The sequence below is a fragment of the Aquarana catesbeiana genome, linkage group LG01 (assembly GCF_042186555.1).
Source record: "Aquarana catesbeiana isolate 2022-GZ linkage group LG01, ASM4218655v1, whole genome shotgun sequence".
NCBI classification, from domain to species: domain Eukaryota; kingdom Metazoa; phylum Chordata; class Amphibia; order Anura; family Ranidae; genus Aquarana; species Aquarana catesbeiana.
This window is the reverse complement of record NC_133324.1, coordinates 59,610,349-59,631,893: the sequence shown is the minus strand read 5'-3', so window position 1 is coordinate 59,631,893 and position 21,545 is coordinate 59,610,349. Positions and strand designations below refer to the sequence as shown.

At 44.1% G+C, this 21,545-nt stretch overlaps 1 long non-coding RNA gene across 2 annotated transcripts in view; it reads right to left on the bottom strand.

Moving 5' to 3' along the window:
• LOC141131604 (uncharacterized) overlaps window positions 1–21,545 on the bottom strand; it is a 145,488-nt gene that overhangs the window by 49,955 nt on the left and 73,988 nt on the right. The window contains exons 1-2 of one of the 2 annotated variants that reach the window (XR_012242791.1): window positions 9,802–10,195; window positions 4,108–4,504 (exon numbers count right to left, since the gene is read on the bottom strand). This is a non-coding gene — a long non-coding RNA (uncharacterized lncRNA). Of the gene's footprint in view, window positions 1–4,107; window positions 4,505–9,801; window positions 10,196–21,545 lie in introns of those variants that run through there. The other variant, XR_012242793.1, reaches the window with a different exon arrangement.

The following is a 21,545-nucleotide window of genomic DNA, read 5'->3' as shown; positions in this document are numbered from 1 at the left end:
GCAGTTTGTGTGTTTTTCTGTTTGTCAATTTTCTTCCCTGGACTAGTGTCTTCTAGTCTATGGCAGCTGGAGTGCATTGGCGTTCCAAGCCGCTGCTTTCTCTTCCGGCCTGGAGTTCCTGGGTTACTCCTGCTCAGGGGCTCAGCGCAGGCACGCTGTAGGCGGCGGTGGAGTCATTTCAGTGGAGAAATTCAATCAGCGGTCAGTACTGTTGATATTGGGATTTCTCTGTGGGCAGCTTGCAGCAGTTTCTCTAAACGCTGTGTGCAATCATCACAGCTCTCCATTAACACCCTTGTATGATGCCTGTGTGATTCTGCTAGGATTTCATCACCTATGCAGGTTGTCTGTCTGTGCAGTTTTACACTGTGGGTGTTTCGCTGCCCCCCTTGTGGCCAGCCCTTGTATAGCAGGTATGAGAGGGTGGGTTTAACCCTTCCCTTTTATTGCTGACCTGGGTACTCTTTTTGTTTTTGTTTTTTTAACCATTTCCTTTCTATCCTATTTTTTGCTTTTTTTAATATATATTTTTAGTCCTTCTAGGTCAGATTGACAATACACGGCACAAGATGTTAAACACCTCATTAGGTCACAACATTCCTCTTCCAGATGTATTTGGCATAGGTCACCGTGAAGCAGAGGCGGCTCTAGGCTTTGTGAGGCCTTAGGAAAAATTTAAACACGAGGCCCCCACTCAAGCCCTTTGCAGGGGTTAAGGAAGAACTTTGAAGTGGAACATCTTATTACTGCTGCTTGTGTGGGTGGGATGTGTACTGTGCCTATCACAGTAGATAGAACATCTCCCCTCCTGCATGGAGCCTGAGCCCGCGCTGTATCTGTGGTGGGACATTTGTGGGGGGGAGGAGAAACAAGAGGCTTTATGGCAGAGGAAGATGGTTTTTGGGGGGAGAGGAATGTCAATCCTATGTAGAATGAGGATTTGGGGGGGGGGGGGTAATTTATTTAAAGTCGCTAGTAAGATCTCTCTCTCTCTCTCTCTCTGCTAGCAATACAGATTGGGGGGGCTTGCTGCCTGCCGGGGATAGCTCAAGGCAGGCGGAGCTGTCAATTTCACAGATTCTGTTGAACATTCTGAAACTACGAGCAGCCTTCTGCACCCTACAGGCCTTTCACCATATGAGGAAGGGGGCGTCAGTACTCTTAGGTTAGTAAACACCACAGCGGTCTCCTACGTTAAAAGACAAAGGGGGACTCACAGCCTTTTCTCTATAACAGGAAATGGAGCCAACTATGTCTTGGGCTCAGAAGATTCAAGCTTACACATCAGCGGCTTATGTCCCCAGAGTCCAAAATATTCTAGCAGACTTTCTTTCCAGAGTCCAATTGGACAACAATGAATGGTCTCTAATTGTGGGGGTTTTCAGACACAGATGTCCTAATGGATCATTGGAAATGCAGTAGGACCTGTGCATTTCTTCCAGTCCTGGTCAACCTTGGGTTTCTATGAAGACTCCGAACAGAGGTTGTGGAGGTAGTGGCACTGATGCCTTGTTTAAATATATAAGATACAGCGCTAGCAAACACAACATGGATGGTCCTTGATGACGCCCTGTGGGAGGGTGAAACGCGTAGACGTAATTTCCGGTTCCTATTGAAGTCACTTCCAGTATCGTGGAACGCACACCATGAAAGGCATTTTTTGTACTCACAGCTTCATGTTTTATGCCTGATTTTATCTTGCTTCTTGTAAGTATTCATTTCTTTACGCAATAAATCCTTTTCAAAGCTTTACTTCACTATTAGTCCCTTCCTTTCATTCTGGGTACCTGTTATTCTGGCCAAGTATCCTTAACAAGGAAGTTTTATCTGATGATTTGATGTCAAAGCTGCCATCCCTGGCCATCACTATTAAAGCCTGAAGTGACTGAAGTCACCTAGACTGAAAAGCTGGGGGTCTACTCTATCTGGTGAGTGGGGGGGTGTTGTGGCACACCTTGAAAATTTTGGAGCACTTTGCACTTTTGAATTGGAGCACATCAGTCACTTTATATTGACTTTCACCTTTATTATTAATTAATTGCTTTCTATTTTCACTTATGTTGTGTTTGCTAGCGCTGTATCTTATATATTTATACTTGTTCAAGTGAATAGCACCTTGTGTACAGCAGCTGCACCTGTCATTTAATTTTTCACTTTATGTTATTTTGTACACCATCAGCGCGAGTATATATATTTAGAATATATGTTTTAAAAAGTGATGCCTTGTTGGCCAATTAGGCCATGGGTCCCCTTGCTAGCACAATTCAGCTTCAGGAACCCAGTGCACCTTCTCCTCAGGCCAGACCTTCTGTCACTGGGTGCAATTCTACATCCATGTCCAGCACGGTTGCGTCTGACAGCCTGGTTCTCTAGATTGGAGGTCCTCGGCTGCTCCTTCATTCATCTCTGCTCTCTTGAATACTACAAGAATGAACGCAAAGTTTACAGGTGAATCTGGTCAAAGTTTGTACAAATACATGTCTGCTGCTGACAAATCATGTACTGTATTGATCAAGAAGTTCTAAATATTCTAGGCTTCCTCCAGTCGGATTTAGATCTGGCTCTATCGGTCAGCTACCTCGGAGTTCAAGTGTCAGCTTTATCGGCCTACACAGGTGTATCCTGGTCTGGGCATCTTTCCTGTATAACAATTCTTCAAGGCAGCAGCTAGGCTCAGACCTCGGAGTAAGCGGAGGTTTTCCAAATGGAAACAGCGGTACTGTTACCTATGCTTGACTCAATTCCCAAGGGTGCATCATTCTTTCTTGGGAGCCAAGAAATTGTTCTGCCAACCTTTAGAGTTCTAACTTGCATCCTTTAGACGTGGGAGAGGGTGCACTGTGGCTTAGTTGGTTAAAGTGCATGTCTAGGAAACAGGGAATCCTGAGTTGACTCACAGCAGTGCCTTCCTTCAGTTCTAGGAATCACTCAGATATTGTGAAGTTATATCTACAAAGCTACAACTTCCTTCAGGCTTCAGAATGCCTGTTCATTTTTTGCCAGAAAGGACAGAGAAACTCGCCTCATCTAGGATGATTGTGGCATGGACTGCCTAGGCCATCCAACAGGCTCACAGAGCCAATGGCTTGGCTCCTTTGGAGGTAATGTCTGCTCACTGGACCAGGAGTGGGTCTACATCTTGGGCAGCTTTGCAGCGTGTGGTTCCCAAAGTAGTCTGTAGGGCAGCCTTGTGGTCCTCAATCATACATTTATGGCTCATTATTGTGTAGAGTCTGCTTCCTTAGCCTTTGGGTTAGCATTGCCCGCCCATTGGGTGTATGGCGAGTTAGTTCCCATACGTATGCTGCCATGGACTTTCCTGATGGACTCCATGGCAGCAGGGTTCCCCCTCCCCCCAGTGTCTTGAGGAGGATAGTTATGGAACGTGGCCCCTAGCTCAGAGCAAAAATTTATGGAAGTGGGGTCCTATAGGGGAGGAGTGGAGGCGAGGTTAACCCATGCGTATGCTGCCATGGAGTCCATCAGGAAAGGAAAATTATGGCAAGTATGCGATAGGAAATTTTCAGGTTTTTTTTCAAAAATTGTCAGTCTTTTTTTGTTCATAGCACAAAAAATAAAAACCACAGAGGTGATCAAATACCGCCAAAGGAAAGCTCTATTTGTGGGGAAAAAAAGGACAAACCTTTTATTTGGGTACAGCGTCGCACGACTGCGCAATTGTCAGTTAAAGTAACACGGTTCCGTATCACAAAAAATGGCCTGGTCATGAGGAGGTAAACCTTCCAGAGCTAAAGTAGTTAAAAAAAAACAATGTCTTGAAGAAATAAAAAACACATACATTAAAAACTTGTGTGAAACTCGGCGCTAAAAAAGCCCATTTGTTAAAGAGAGTGCACACACTATGGAGCCTGGTTAATAATATAAAAGCAACATCAAGAAATTGTAAATGATGAATAAAAGTTCTAAAAGTCAATATTTGGGAAATAGTTATTGGGGAGTGTGAGCCCTTTGAAAGAGTCTCTTATGCAAATGCTGTAAATGGTGGCAAGACTGCTTCAGGCACAGGTTGGGGACCCAAGAACTTTCCTAGTGCAGCATCATTTATTATAAAAAAGCATAAATATTTCCAGTATAGGATGCACTTACATGCTCAGTTGGTGGAAGCTTTCCATGTCCAGGAAGGGTGATACAAGGTGATACGCTGCCTCTTGAATTCCTGGGATGTATGATCTGAGATCCACGGTCGCGTCTAGCATCATGTAACTGCAGCCTTGAGGGGACCCGGGAGGACATCGGCTGGGTGGTTCAACATGAAGGTATTCATAGCTGTCAGACAGGGGAGCCGCCTACTGATGTAGTGGGCCAATCAGAACACGTTTTGGAGGCACGGTCACGCCTCCTTCATCAGCTGATGTGCATACATTTTTCAAGGTGTTTTCAGTCCAGTGAAGTCTTCATACCTTCAACCTGTCCCTCTTTTGGAACCATATCTCTCTGTCCCTCTTTCTTCCTCTGTCCTTCTTTTTGACCCATGTAAGGATCTCTAAAAAAAAACAGTCATTTAAATTATTAAAGTGATTTACTGCCCTAAATGTATTGTATAACCTTTTAATTACTCTATTTGTTGCTAAAAGTCAAAATAAAGCAAAAGTAGTAATAAAAGATTGGGTTAAACCATTTTTTTTACATATTTATCCTCATGGTCCATGTTCGTGGAGGTATATCAAAAGCATGACATTTGCATGTATACTTTGCATGTGGTACAAAGTTTGAAGGTATGAATCCTAAAGGCTGCATTAATGGTGCTAGATAGGAATTAAAGTGGTTGTAAACCCTTTACAACCACTTTTTACTACAGGTAACCCTATAATAAGGCTTACCTGTAGCTACCGTGGACATCTCCTAAACCTGCACGGTTTAGGAGATATTCCCTGTATCAGCATGTGCCGACGTCATCGGCACATGCGCACTGAAGCAACAACTCGTTCCTGCTGTTGCTTTAGCTGACGTGCCGTGACCTGTGACTCTCACGCACGTGTGCGAGAGTGACGTCATCGCGGCTCCAGCCAATCACAGCGTCTGAGCCCCTGATACCCGAAATAACTGCGGGAGACATGTCGCTGGGCAGAGTAGTGTGCCGGGAACACTGCGAGGGCTTCGATCTACGGTATTTCATAATGAGTTAGTATGCTATGCTATTTTTTTTTTTTTTTGGGTTTACAACCACTTTAATGTTGTTGTCACCTCAAAAGTTTTGTGGGTTATGTGGGGTTTCTGAAGGGAAACAGCAAACATACTAGGGCTGGCCATAGATGATACATTCTCTCAGTTTAAACATTTGATATGTTTTTTATTTTCTATTGTGAACAAAATATGGGTTCATTTTATTCACCAGAATCAAAAGGGTGCTGCAGTAAATCCCTTGTGCATACACCAACAGCAGGTGGGTGTACACATTTCTAGTGTGGAGATACCCATGGAGGGGGGTAGAAAGTACCTGGTGACTAGTAGTTAACATTGGCCAGCTTCAGTGGGGCTCTTCTTTAGGTGGTGCACTGTTAACTGAGTGTTAATGCAATTTAGTTTTTATGCAGCTCTTGTTATTTTAATTAATCCCAAATCTCTTTTGGTCTGGGATTCTATAGCTAGTGTTAGCTCAGGGCTGAGTAAGTAGCATAGGCTAAGGTGAGTCATCTGACGGCCACAGGTAGTTAGAAGTCCAGTTGCACAGCAAATTAGAAGCTACTAGGGACTAAGAGACAGAGAAAGATAGTCTGACCCTGAGTTCCAGTGTCACACCACGGTTTTTGCAAGTGAGAAGCTACATTTCAGGCTGGTTAGACAATGGCTGGAGGATCTTCCCATCATTTTTTCTTTAGGTCTTTGACACCAAGACTGACGCTGCAATGTGATCAACCTCAGGGGCGCCTGCAACTGCTACAACATTAATCTGGAGGTATCTCTTCTAATAATTATATATTCCCAAGGTATATGTCTAAAATTCCACCAGGACTTCTGTCGAACCCTTTGTTGATATTACCTGTTTGTACATTGATGTATGTACTATTATTAACCTTTTATTATATAAAGCTTATATTATTCCCATACTGGTGTGTATCTACATATATACTTATGGTTAATGTTATAGGCTGACTACAGTAGTTCTCTCAATCATTTTGATTTGATTACTGGTTCATTTCCCAGGAAGGGAATACCCTTTGAACATAGAGGGCCCTGTTCTGAGTGGAGACACTGGAGACACTGCCAACTTTATTATAAAACCCACTCCTCTACTTAGCAAAAGTTCTGGTTCTCTAATATACCTACAGGTTAATGCAATATCTTGTTTGGGGAGGGTAATTTCTTATAATCCCCCAAAAAAGAGGGCTTACACAATACTCTTTCTCTTAAATTAGAAGCCACCTACCCTATATAAGGGGGTCTGCTAGACAGGCAGGACTAATAGGCCACTTCCTGTAAGGAGGGGCACAAGTATAGCGGAATATAGTAACCCCTTTCTACAGCCATACTGGAAGAGTTATGAAAAAAAACGTCAAAAACAATAGAAGCACTTACAGTATATTTCTATCCCAACAGATTTCATTTAATACTTTCTTTTGGGGGGGGGGTTAAAGGTCAAACTTTATTAGAAGATGGTAACATATAAATGCATTTAAAATTAGAAATGTATTTCCAACTGAAAACATTTTAGAAAAGTTTTGGCATTTTTTTTAGGTTTCTTCATTTCTTTGGTGGCGAGCGTACTCGGAACATGGGGGATGGTGGAGTCCAGCAGGACTTCCTCACCAATCGATGAAAGTTAATGTAATTACTGAATTTCACAGTTCACTTGGAACAAAAAGCTCTGAATGTTAGAACTTTCTGCTAATCCCTCAGAGAACTGCCAGTACCAGGATGCCAGAGAACTGAAATGTATTAAGGAACATGCAGGAAGAAAATAAGCAAAAACAGAAAGAGGACAGAAGCCTCATTGTGTTAAAGTGTCTCTCTAGTGTGGAAGGTAATGCTGTAGTTTACTTGCAGACACCATACAGAGCCAGTTCTTACCAGCCCAATCTGCCACCGACAACATGATATTCGAATGACCAATCGCAAATCTTAGCTGCGTAAGTTTCAATTTAAAGTGGTTGTAAACCTCAGACATGAAATATGAACAAAGCATATCTATAGTGTGTACTTGTCTCAGTCCATAGCACTAAGTGTCATTTCTGTCTGCTGCTTCCTTCTTCTGCTGTCACTTCTAACAAGTTTTCCTGACACCAAGAGATAGAAAGGTGATGGGGATAGCGATCCAACACAAAGCATGTGATTGACAGGCTCAGCTCTGTTCCTGTGTGCTATGTGAAGTGGATGTGTCCCTTCCATCCAATCAGCTCTCACTGAGCTCTGCAGAGTGTAACCTGAGCTCCAGTAGCAGCCTGTCCACAAGGGGCGCAGGGGTGCCACCCCCTAATCCATGTGCCCAGCCCCCAATCTCCATGCAGAGCGCTGGACGCATGGAATTTAATGTGTTTTTTTTTTTTTGCAAGCACATGATTAGAGTCTGAGGCTCTCACTGGCTTCAAAATAGGATGGGCTTGGGGTACAGAGTACTGCGCCCTGAGCCCATCCAGCTGTGTGACAATAGCAAGTTAATATTCGCTATTGTCTTCCCGATTCTCCTCCCGCCCAATCAGGAAGCGGGTCCTGGGATCTGATTGGCCAGGGATTGCTTCCAATGCACTGTTGTGCTGGGTAGGTACTTGGGTGCCAAACAAAAGTAAAAATGATGTTTTAATGAGTTACAAAATAGAAAAAATAAGCCAGACTCCCTGGCCAATCGGGTCTAAGGACCCACTTCCTGTTCGGCTGGGAGAAGCAATGCCTGTTGAGCTGGGAGGAGAAGCCCCGACTCTTCCTCGGCTGGAGTGAGCAGCAGCAGCCCTACCTATGGATCCTCATCATCTCCTAAGGTAAAGCCACCTTCCCGTCTGTCTCCCAGCAGCCACTGCTGAGCTCCCAGCCCCCTGCTTTCTGAAAGCTCAGGCAAGCTGTATAAATTCTGGACTTTGAACAGATGTAGAGGAGAGGGGGCTGCAGATAAACAGGTACAACTTATGTAGGAGGATTTTTTTCAGCTCCTTGTATCACCTGAGGTCAGTCACTTCACTGAGAATATGTAAGGATTTACAACCAATTTAAAATGTAGGTAGGAATTTCTGGGGCCTCTGGGAGAGGGGAAAGGTTAGAGAAATCACCTCACGGATCCTGCTATAAAACTGCAGCATTTCTTTCCAAAGTTGTAACTCATTAAAGCAAGAAGAGACTTGCCCAAGCTCTACTGCTATATTGAAGATTAATGAGCAGAGTTGGTGCACTGGCCGTGTCGTTCACTGAAAGTCCATAATAGAAAAAATAAGCCGGCAACCCAATAGCTTCTTCTTTACACGATTTATTTAGCACAACAGCAATGGACAATCCAGCATAATGCTAATGCGTTTCGACTGAAGCCTTCCCCATAGCATCAGGAAGGCTTTGGCTGAAACACGTTAGCATTATGCTGGATTGTTCATTGCTGTTATGCTAAATAAATCCTGTAAAGAAGAAGCTATTGGGTCGCGACTTATTTTTTGGTATTTTGTAACTCATTAAAACATCATTTTAACTTTTGCTTGCCACCCAAGCACCTACCCAGCACAACAGTGCATTGGAAGCAATAAAAAAAACAGAGGATCTAAATCGTTCCTAATTTTTTACAAAACGAAAAAGATGGGTTTTACATACACCATAAAGTGTTACTAAACCCAGGAGCCTGCATTCACTATATCTGGTCTCCCACAGTACACAGAATGTGGAAATGCAATTATTTTAGTAAATATAAACAGCTAAATACCTTTTCTCATCAGTCTTTTGACTTCTATCAGTGTCCCAAGCACTTGATAAAGCTTGTAGGAGGAGTTTTCACTCTCCTCTATCTGTCCTATGAGGCTGCAGGACCCGTGACCCTCTGTCTGGACAGTGCTCTATGCTAATCACAAGCACCCCCCACCCCATAAAAAAAAACCTCTCTAGCAATACACACTAAAAGCATGTGTAGAGTGCCCCCGAGGCTCTGTAATATCAGGAGTTGGATTGGGGACAGTGGAAGAAGGGGAGGATCACAGAAGACAGGATCAAACAGCCTTTTCACACAATGCAGAGGATTAACCACTTAGGTTCCACAGTGAGTATAGCAAGCATGCTTTACTGCATATACAGACTGATTTTCCTGTTGAGGGTTTAGTAACACTTTAAGTAAAAGCCGAACAATGGGTTTAATTTCACTTCAAATAGTGTGTTTGGGCCAAGTTGGTCTAAATAAACTATTTTCTTAGTTCGTTGCGTTCCATGGGGGTGCACAATTGTAAAGCGTGACATGTTTGGTATCTATTTACTTGACATAATATCATCTTTTACCAAAACATTGGGTATTATATTGCCATTCTGTTCACTACAATTCATTAAAGTGTATTTTTTCCAAAAAAATAGCATTTGCAAAATTGCTGCACAAATACCACATGACATTAAAAAAAATCAACACCCACCATTTTATTCTCTAGGGCCCCTGCTTGAAAAAAATATATAATGTTTGGGGGTTCTAAGTAATTTTCTAGCAACATTTTTTAAATTTTTACATGCATTAGAGAAGTGTCAGAATAGGCCTGGTCTTAAATTGGTTAAAGTGAAAGAAAACGTGGAGTTTAATTTTCAAATGTATGCTACTAAATGATTAAAGCAACCCTGACTTAAACTAAAGTTGTCAAAATGATTTTCCACTAAAATAAGAGTGTAAAAACGTACCTCTCTTGCTGCCCAAGGTGCCAAACTGCTCGATTGATTAGGGAGTCTGCGGGAAACTGACATTTCGCTTGTGTCCACTGCAGAGCTCAATGGTTCCTCCCGCCAATCTCCACATCGCTACAGAGCGATATTGTGTTGCTATGGCCATTTGTATTTTCTTGATAGCCATAATATAGAGTTAGATTTTTAAGAGCAGATGTTTTCAGGGAACCCAGGCTTTCGCCCTTCATTGATATGTAAATAAACCAGTTGGATAGTTGGATAGGTTTTGGAGCTGAGACTTGGGAAGAGTCTCTGATCTTTCCTCAGATTTTAGTCTTAAAAGTTTTGGGTTCAGTAAGGGAGAGATGTGGGCAGTTGCTGTGTTTGGTTTGCACTTCCTGCATGCTCTACATATTGAATCTGAAAATAGGTAAAAGGCAGAATTAGAAAGAGATTTACTGAAGGAGCAGCTTGCAGTAGCATCCAAGTGTTTGGAAGAAACTCTAAGCAAGGCAAAAGATTTAGAAAGTAGGGTAATCAAAGTTAAACCTACACTGGCTTCGAAGTGTGTTCAAACTGCTGTAGGCCGAGCTGAAGATTTGAATGAGTGGTGTGTAGCCCTCATAAACAAGTCTAATGATGCCCTAACAAAGCACAAAGGCCCAAAGCCTGTAAGCAAAAGTAGGACATGTGCCACTGTTACTTCCCATAAGCGGAAGCTGAGAATTTGATCAGCTTAAATAGCCGAGTCGAGTCAGATACAAGGAAGGTAAGGCCTATGATCTCCAGGAGACACATGTGGATTGATTTACTTAAGGTGGGGGTCCCTAGAGAGGAAATAGATGGGATTCCTACACCAGCATTGTTTAGGAAGTGGAAGCAAGTGGTTAGGAATGGTAGATTCAGTCACATTAATTGTTTCTGTTGCCATAAAATGGGGCATTTTGCAAGAATGTGCCATGCAGTGAAGACTGGACAACTGCAGGCCTGTGTTCTTCCCAGGACAGCACAGAGAGACATGCAAGTTTATTCATTACGTTGGAAGTCAATGCCTTTCCGTGAAAGTGTTTCAAGGCAACAGTGGGCACCCTACAATAGTTTTGCAGTTAAGAATGGGCAGATAGAGAAATGTGAGCAATGAGCTATGTTTTTGGCACAGTTGAAAGGAACATATAATCTGCTTTGTCTCACTCTTTTCAGATTGTGTTGCTATGGCCATTTGTATTTTTTGATAGCCATAATATAGAGCTATTTTTTAAGAGCCTTTGTTTCCAGGGAAGCCAGGCTTCCACCCTCCATTGATATGTAAATAAACCAGTTGGATAGGTTTTGGAGCTGAGAGAGGAAGTTGGTGGGAGGGGCTTGGGGTCTTTTGAAAGAAACATGTGGTCAGACAAGAGTTGTGTTTGGAAGGACGAAGAGGAAGACATGGATGCCAGGAGCTCGAGAACTTTGGAGACGTTTTGAATTGGACTCTGAGCAAGAAACCATGAAGGACATTACATCTTAAACCCTAAGTTGAGTAACAGTTTAGTTTACTCATTGCTTATATTTGTAGGCATATTTTTTGTAAGCCATGAGTTGTGATGTGAATTCTACAGTTGTATGGGCAGTTTTTCCTATTTAGTAAAGCATTGAGACATTACAGAAGTCTAAGCTTCCTTGGTTTTACCGCAAGAACTTTAATAGACACAAAGCAAAACAATATATATATATATATATATATATATATATATATATATATATATATATATATATATATACACAGTATATTTTATACAGGTAAAAAGTTTCTATACTTAAAATGTGTATTAAGTTGATAGTCAAATAAAAATGTAAAACAAATAAACAAATACAATTAAATAAAAACATGTCATACAGCTGAGCCATAATTATGCAATCAGTTGCTAATGCAACACAACAAACATAATTAGCAGATTTGGAGTAATGGGCAGCATAATGATTTAGTGGATAGCACCGGGGGACTTCTGTATATTGCTTGATAGTAGGACAACTGTTCATACAGTTTAATGTTGAATAGGCTGCACAAAAACAAAATTCCTTGCTCATTTATTAAAACAGAACTTCACTTTCTCGATCACAATGGGCTTTTTTTAATCCTTGTGGTGCTAGCATTAGTAAATACCGGAAACTATATTAATTTTACTTGTTTTAAAAAATTACTTGTTTTTTCTTACATTTCTTTAGTTACTTGCTGGTTTTCATGCCTAGGCCAAAATGTCATACATCGGGAGGGGAGAAGGGTTTTTGCGCTAAGCACATGCTCCTGTCTGCATGCCTGTGTGGGTGCGGCGACAATAACACACACTCAGTTCAGGTGCAATTGGAAGAACTTGTATTGAAGTTGAAGTAAAACAGTTCACAATTACGGCAGCATGTAGTGGAGCAGAGCTGACAGCGTCTGTCTTAAGGGGGAGGCTAAACAGCCCGGCCGGTCTCAGCCCTAGTGGGGAAGTTTCCAGGAAGAGTGGTGGGTCCCTTTGCTTTCCCTACTCTTCTGGAACCTTTCCCTACTGCTAATGCTGTCCCTGATAGACGGGTGACCTGTTCTTACACTATACACATTGTATATGTGCACCAAACCCAATTTCTCCCAATGATACCAAAGAAGGGACACAATTCCTCCCAATGACACCAATGATGGGACACAATTTCTCCCAATGACACCAACGATGGGGCCCAAGGACACCAATTATGGGGCACAATTCCTCCTGATGACACCAATGATGGGGCACAATTCCTCCTGATGACATCAATGATGGGGCACAATTTCTCCCAATGATACCAAAGAAGGGACACAATTCCTCCCAAATGACACCAATGATGGGGCTCAATGACACCAAAGATGGGACACAATTTCTCCCAATGACACCAACGATGGAACCCAAGGACACCAATGATGGGACACAATTCCTCCCAATGACACCAATGATGGGGCACAATTTCTCCCAATGACACCAACGATGGGGCCCAAGGACACCAATGATGGGGCACAATTCCTCCTGATGACACCAATGATGGGGCACAATTCCTCCTGATGACATCAATGATGGGGAACAATTTCTCCCAATGATACCAAAGAAGGGACACAATTCCTCCCAAATGACACCAATGATGGGGCTCAATGACACCAAAGATGGGACACAATTTCTCCCAATGACACCAACGATGGAACCCAAGGACACCAATAATGGCACACAAAGCCTCCCAAAGACACCAATGATGGGGCACAATGCCCCCCAATGATGGGGCAAAATGCCTCCCAATGACATAGATGATGGGGCACAATGCCTCCCAATGACACCAATAATGGGGCATCATTTCTCCCAATGACAAGAATGATGGGGCACAATTTCTCCCAATGGCACCAATGATGGGACGCAATTCCTCCCAATGAAGGAACACATTTTCAACCAATGATACCAATAATGGGACACAATTCCTCCCAATGATGGGACACAATTTCTCCCAATTGCACCAATGATGGCACACAATTTCTTCCACTGGCACCAATGATGGGACACAATTCCTCCCAATGAAGGAACACAATTTCTCCCAATGACACCAATGATGGGACACAATTCCTCCCAATGACACCAATGATGGGGCAAAATTCCTCCTGACACCAAAGATGGGGCATTGTTTTTTCCCATGGAACCTTTCTACTCCCAATGGCCACAGTCCGGCCCTCCTACAGTCTAAAGGACAGTAAACTGACCTTTTGTTTAGAAAGTTTGGAGACCCCTGATCTAAAAGATAAGTGATCAGTTATATAAGGGATAAGTGATATAAAAGGTAATAACTGTTTGGGTATGAGTTATTGACGTGGGATAGACTTCCCTGAAGAGATGAGTTTTCAGAGATCACCCAAAAGGTAGACAGAGTAGGAGATAGCCAAATAGATTGGGGTAAGGAGTTGCAGAGAAGACAAAAGACCCTGGAGAAGTCCTGGACACAAGCATGGGAGGAAGTAACCAGGGAAAAGATAAAAGTTCCATACAATAAACCATAGGATCATTATTTATTATTATTATTTGTAGCACCCTCTACTTAGGTAGGTGCTAGAGTTGAGATTTTTGCTGAGTGCAGGTAAATATAGGCAGGCTCAGCTGAAATCTAGGCCTGTTTGTATTGATCTGTGTGGGCTGGGAGTGGCCTAGAGTAGGCTGGCGACTCACAGATAGTATTACTGCCTGATTACCTCCCTCTGACTTCTAGAGGATTCTAGAAGAGATGAGGAGAAGAGGGGTGGAGCTGCCTGGGGTTTTCTAAGGAGCCCTGACCAATCCCCAACTTGGATTAGCAGAGGGCAGGCCTCCTTAAATACCTAGAGTCAGCCCAGCTGGGGAGGAGTTGTCAGGTGGAAGAACTGAGGATGGAGTGCTAGGCTGTCGTGGCCTTTAAGGCCGCACCCCATTCTGGGAGGGGGGTGATCTTGGGCCTGGGACTCGGGTGCAGGAGTGATCCCTTCCAGAACACATGAAGGATCTGAACAGGAGGCACAGAGAGGAGTCAGAGAGGACAGCGGGAGCTAGTACTGCTGGGCAAGTCTTCAGGAGGGAACCACCAGTGTGTGTAGCCAGGAGGGATAGTGTGTGACATGTGCCGTCGGGAGGACTGGAGAGGCATGCTAGAGAGGACTGAGAAGAAACAGTCGGAGCTGGGTGTGGAACCAGTGAGAATTGAAATGTCATGTACAGTGAAGTTGGGCCGCTGCAGCCAGGAGGGCTAGCAGGGCCTGAAGAGGGATTGCTGGGAGCAGTAGTCCACCATAGGACAGCTAGCACTTAAAGACTTTTTTGCTACATCAAAGGGACCCGTGGTCCCTGCCTGTAAATGACAATTACTAGGGCCTGACTGAGTCAGTGTTGGGCCTAACCATGTGCTAGCTGTGCCTGGAGTGAAGTGTTGTGCAGGAGAGAAAGAGATCGAGAGAAATAGTCTGCAAGCAAGTGTGGTGCTGGAGGAGACTGGAGTTGCAAAGTGTATATAGTGTCTCAACTGATAGAAGATTTAATCAACCAATTGTTCGTTCTATTGGTTATCCCATTTATTCCTATCCCTATCCAAGTTCAAATCCCTCAATAAAATAACAAAACAAACATCTGGACTGTTCATTGTCTCCAAGGTGATTGGGAAGTGAATGCCGGGCTGGGCAGGGTGACAGGTGGGCCACAACTTTCAGCAGCCCCTACGGGGGTACTGCTACATATTATTATACAGGATTTATATAGCACCAACAGTTTGTGCAGCGCTTTACAATGTTAGTGCCGTTACAATACAATTCAATACGGGAGGAATCAGAGGGCCCTGCTCGTTAGAGCTTACAATCTAGGAGGGAGGGTCAAGTGATACACAAGGGTAAAAATCTGTGGGGGATGATCTAATGAAGAAAATGAAAGTACAGTTGTTACGTGGAGGCAGGATAGGATTCTCTGAAGAGAAAAGTTTCCAGGAATCGCCTAAAAGTGGATAGATTTGACAGATTGGAGTAGGGGATTCCAGAGGATGGGAGAGGCTTGGGTGAAGTCCTGGAGGCGAGTATGGGAGGAGGTGATGAGAGAGCTAGAGATCAGGAGGTCTTTGGAGGAACGAAGAGGACAATTAGGTTGGTATTGTGAGACTAGGCTAGGGATGTAGGTGGGGCAGAGTTGTGGATGGCTTAGTAAGTTATTGTTAGAGTTTTGAATTTAATGCGTTGGGTGAGTTGCAGCCAATGGATGGATTGGCAGAGAGGGGTAGCAGACGCTGAACGGTTTGTAAGGTGGATGAGTCTGGCAGCAGCATTCATGATGGACTGAAGGGGGGGTAGTCTGTTTAAAGGTAAGCCAATGAGGAGTGAGTTGCAGTAGTCAAGGCGAGAGATAACCAGGGAGTGAATCGGGAGCTTTGTAGCTTAATTGGTTAGGAAGGGATGTAGATGGAGAAGTTGCCGAGGTTGAGGCGGCAAGCTTTGGAAAGGGATTGGATGTGGGGACAAAAGGAGAGTTCAGAATCCAGGATAACACCTAGCACCCTGACATGTGGGGATGGGTGGATGGTTGTGCCATTGCTCTTGACAGAGCAGTCAGGGAAAGAGGCACGTGGGGGAGGAAATATTATGAGCTCAGTTTTGGACAAGTTGAGTTTGAGGAAGTGGTGTGACATCCATACAGATATGTCTGATAGTAAGTTAATGATGCGTGAGGAGACGAAGGGAGTGAGCTGAGGGGTGGAGAGATAGATTTGGTTGTCGTCAGCGTAGAAATTATATTGAAAGCCATGGGAGGCTATCAGCTGACCCAGGGAGGAGGTATTTATAAAACATATCTAGGTCCACAGAAGTGCCTGCTCACATGTTTGGATCATCTTTAGAGCATCTGGTATCCCTGAAAACTCTAATTTCTGCCCTTTGCTGTTACCCCTAATCATGATAGGAGGCCCCACTAGATAGTAGGAAGTTGTGTGTGTGGGATGAAGTAGGTGTGGTTCCCAAGTGTCCTAGAGTCTTTTGATTTTGGACAGAAGCCTGCGGGCTTCTCACAAGATCCAGGACAACGTGCAGCTGGTTCAGAGTGCTGGAACAATTTGAGATTCAGCACCTGACACTGCAAATATGCCAAGTAAACTGCTACTAGACGGTGACAGCATAGTTCAGATTCTTAGGTCAGCTCAGGGGGCAGAACACCAGTGCAGTGGTGGAGTGTGTACTAGGGTTACCACCTGTCTGGGATTGACCTGGACAGTCCAGGTTTTGAATCGTGCATCCAGGTTTCAGACCACCTGAAACCCGGACACTTTATTCAGAATGGACTGCAGTTCTCCAAGTACCACAACCCCCATGTACATAAGGGTGCGCACAGGCCCCACCCCTATACATGGACAGGAGAGGAGAGAGGGCTCAATCAGCTCCTCCACCTCCCAACATGACCCTTCTGTCTGCCCACACACACTCAAATCCCTGGTGTTCTGTGCCTCAGGAAAGGGATGGGTGAGCTAGAAGTTTGAAGCTCAGCAGCTGGCAGATGCATGGTGGATGAAAGGTGTCTATGCCTGAGCCTCCATCCTCAGGTTAGTGAGCGCACCATCCAATGTCTGTGACTGAAGTCTCCCCCCTTCTTCCCTTCTCTCTCCTGCCTCTAAGCGAGTGAGTGCACTAAGGTAAGGGGGACTCAGATGTAAGGGGTGCCTGTGGACTCTGATGTAAGGTGCGCTTTGGGAACCCTGATTTAAGTGGGGGAATGCTGGAAACTCTAAAGTAAGTGTGAGCTTTGGTGAGAAGAAACACCCTTACATCAGAGTTCCCCTTTACACCAGAGTGCACAGCGTTCGCCCTTAAAAAAAAAAATTGCCGTGTGCCACTAAGGTGTTTGGGTTTGGCTTGAAGAAAAGGTGCCAACCCTAGTGTGTACTCATGTAAGTACTGAACACCAGTGCAGTGGTGGAGTGTGTACTCAGGTAAGTGCTGAACACCAGTGCATCCACAGGGTTTATTTTTACTCCTACTGACACCAATGCAGTGATGGGAACTTTTTGCTGCCCCTGACTTCAACACAACAATGAAGTTCATTTTAGCTTCCCCTGACACCAATGCAGCAATGGAGTTTTCACTGCAGCTTGCGACTTCATTTAACAGAAGTCAATGCAAGTCGCAATGAAATAGCAAAAAAAGTAGTGCAGGAACCTTTTTCTGAGTCTCAACAATTTGAACGGTTCCATTGCCGGCAATGGAGTGTGCCTTATCATGCGATTTTGAACCGTCAAATTGCATGACAAATCACACTGGTGTGAACCAGGGCTTAGTCTGGATTACCACTTTGCTTTTTCTGCACATTGTTTTTACAAAAATGCGTTAACATGGGTTGTGTCACGCATTATTGTTGCATTGCATTGTGGTGCACTACAACTCATGTGCATGGGAGCTGTGATATCTTAGTGCAGAGGTCTTCAAACTTTCTAAACAAAGTGCCAATTTATTGTCCTGCATACTTTAGGGGGACTGTCACCAGTGGAGGAGAAAATGCCCTAGTGTCAAAGGGAGGAAAAAATTTACAATGGCCATTAGGTGGAGGAATAGTGGCCCATCATTGGTAATAGTGGGAGGAATAGTATCTCATTGTTGTTTGAGGTGGAAGGAATAGTGCCAAATTGTTTATATTGTAAGGAGGAAAAGTGCTGGTGTCAGTGGAAGATGCCCCAGCCTTGGTGTCAGTGGAAGGAAAAGTGCCCCATTGTGCTGGTGTCAGTGGAAGGAATTGTGCTCCATTGTTGTTGTCAGTGGAAAAAAGTGAACAATCGTTTATATGAGTGGGAGGAATTATGCCCCATTGTTGCCAGTGGAAGGGTTAATTGCTCCATCAACAGGAACAGTGCCCCAAGAGCCAGATAAAGGTAAGTAAAGGGCCGCATCTGACCCGCGGGCCGCAGTTTGGAGACCATTGTCTTAGTGGATTGGGGTGCCATTGTAAATGAATGGCATTACAGTATTACAGAGATGCATTGAAATTTCGGCCACCGACAATTATCAGCAGAAAATTGGGTTATCTGCATTTTGCCGATAAAGAAGGCGTCGAAAACGCATGCGATTGTGCTGCGATTTTGATGCGATGCCATTTGATTTAAAAACCGCATTAAAAACGTAACACAGGTGCATTATTGATGCATTTTCAATGCATTTTAACGGGGAGGTGCGTTTTTGGTGCGGATTCTTTAACTGATGAAAACGCAGCAAGATTTTTAACAGAACAACAGAAGCGCAACGGACCAGTGTGAAGACCAGTGGCAGCTAGTGCTCAATTTTTTTCGGGGGCTGCAAACAAACCTGGCCCTCTTAATCCCCGCCCGCTCGATCAACACCTCGCTCGCCCGGCAGACCGACCCGCATTTACTCCATCCAGGTCACGGCTTAGGCAGCTTCCCGCCTGTATCTCCTCCCAAGTTCCAGTGGTCGCTTCTTCTCCCTACCGATCGGGTCTTAGGACTCCCGGCCAATCAGGTCTTAGGACTCCTGGGAAGTTGGGTCCCAGGGCCCCCTTCCTGATTGGAGAAGCAAGAATACATTAGCGAATATTCATTTGCTAATGTCACACAAGTGGGTGGGCTCGGGGCGCAGTGCTCTGCGCTCCGAGCCCACCCTTTTTGAAGCCAATTAGAGCCTCAGGCTCAAAAACCCCATTGAAATCCATGAGTCTGGGGCCCTGCATAGAGATTAGGGGCCGGGCGTATGGATTAGGGGGGCGGCGCTCCTGCGCCCCTTATGAGCGGCCGCCACTGGTGAAAACATGCATAGAATTAAAAGGGATGCATTTTTTATTGAAATTTTCTTGCACTAAAGGTGCCGATAATGGCCGACAATAAATTCATATTCATTTAAATTCATGACTATAATTAAAAAGTCAAATATAATACAATTATATACAAAAATATATACAGTATCTCGCAAAAGTGAGTACACCCCTCACATTTTTGTAAATATTTTATTATATCTTTTCATGTGACAACCGCCCCCCCGCCCCCCCCCCCCCCCTCCTAAATATGTTTTTGTATATTGTATGGACCCTGACCATGTCTCTTGGGCTGGAGCAGCACTCCCCCTCTACATTACCTCTTATTAGTGGCCACCAGTGCATAAGAGGAATCCCTTCAGTTCTCTCAAATAGAGGAGTTTATTTCCCATGGTTGAGACACAGGTTCTTTTATTCTATTACTAAGGTAGGACCCACTAATTCGGGGTACTTTGTCGCAGTAAGTGGGCTTAGCACTATATGAACATATAGTGTGACCAAACCCCTGTATTTTTGAATATGTTCAGGTGTTTCTAACTAGCCTTGCAGGAAAAATGTCATTTTTGTATGTGTGCGCTGTAATCTGTTTGTACTGTTTTTGGTCTTATAGCAGCACCATCTTGAATGTAAAGCATTTTAGGGTGTGCCCCCCAAATATGTTTTTGAACACTGAAGAAATGACACTTTGCTACAATGTAAAGTAGTGAGTGTACAGCTTGTATAACAGTTTGCTATCCCCTCAAAATAACTCAACACACGGCCATTAATGTCTCAACTGCTGGCAACAAAAGTGAGTACACCCCTAAGTGAAAATGTCCAAGTGGGGCCCAAAGTGTCAATAGTTTGTGTCCCAACATTATTTTTCAGCACTGCCTTAACCCTCTTGGGCATGAAGTCCACCAGAGCTTCACAGGTTGCCATCGGAGTCCTCTTCCACTCCTCCATGATGACATCACGGAGCTGGTGGATGTTAGAGACCTTGCGCTCCTCCACCTTCCGTTTGAGGATGCCCCACAGATGCTCCATAGGGTTTAGGTCTGGAGACATGCTTGGCAAGTCCATCACCTTTACCCTCAGCTTCTTTAGCAAGGCAGTGGTCATCTTGGAGGTGTGTTTGGGGTCGTTATCTTGTTGGAATATTGCCCTGCAGCCCAGTCTCCAAAGGGAGAGGATCATGCTCGGGTTCAGTATGTCACAGTACATGTTGGTATTCATGGTTCCCTCAATGAACTGTAGCTCCCCAGTACCAGCAGCACTCATGCAGCCCCAGACCATGACACTCCCACCACCATGCTTGACTGTAGGCAAGACACACTTGTCTTTGTACTCCTCACCTGGTTGCCACCACACATGCTTGACACCATCTGAACCAAATAAGTTTATCTTGGTCTCATCAGACCACAGGACATGGTTCCAATAATCCATATCCTTAGTCTGCTTGTCTTCAGCAAACTTTTCCTGGCTTTCTTGTGCATCATCTTTAGAAGAGGCTTCCTTCTGGGACGACAGTCATGCAGACCAATTTGATACAGTGTGCAGGGTATGGTCTGAGCACTGACAGGCTGACCCCCCCACCCCTTCAACCTCTGCAGCAATGCTGGCAGCATTCATACGCCTATTTGCCAAAGACAACCTCTGGATATGACGCTGAGCACGTGCACTCAACTTCTTTGGTCGACAATGGCGAGGCCTGTTCTGAGTGCAACCTGTCCTGGTAAATCTCTGTATGGTCTTGGCCACCATGCTGCAGCTCTGTTTCAGTCTCTTGGCAATCTTCTTATAGCCTAGGCCATCTTTGTGTAGAGCAACAATTCTTTTTTCAGATCCTCAGAGAGTTCCTTGCCATGAGGTGCCATGTTGAAATTCCAGTGACCAGTATGAGAGAGTGAGAGCGATAACACCAAATTTAAAAACCTGGGGAGTCACTTGACACCGGGGAGGGAAAATGGCTAATTGAGCCCAATTTGGACATTTTCACTTAGGGCTGTACTCACTTTTGTTGCCAGCGGTTTAGACATTAATGCCTGTGTTGAGTTATTTTGAGGGGACAGCAAATTTACACTGTTATACAAGCTGTACACTCGCTACTTTACATTGTAGCAAAGTGTCATTTCTTCAGTGTTGCCACATGAAAAGATATAATAAAATATTTGCAAATATGTGAGGGGTGTACTGACTTTTGTGAGATGCTGTATATTTTTAAAAAACTGTCATTTTCGGTTTCGGCCTAGTGCCTCCTGAATTTTCCGTTTCAGTTTAGGCACCAAAATGTTCATTTTTGTGACTTAAACAAAACTACACTTAACAACCCCTATCCCCAAAAAAATATTAAACATACAAACTCTAAACAAAATAAAAAAAGAGTAGATTTTTTCTTTCAAGTGAATTTCATCTAAACAGCTCATTCAGCGGAATTGGCTGTTGCAAAGAAATCACCAAAATCATTTTGCTCATCCCTGATAATGGGAGTCACACGTT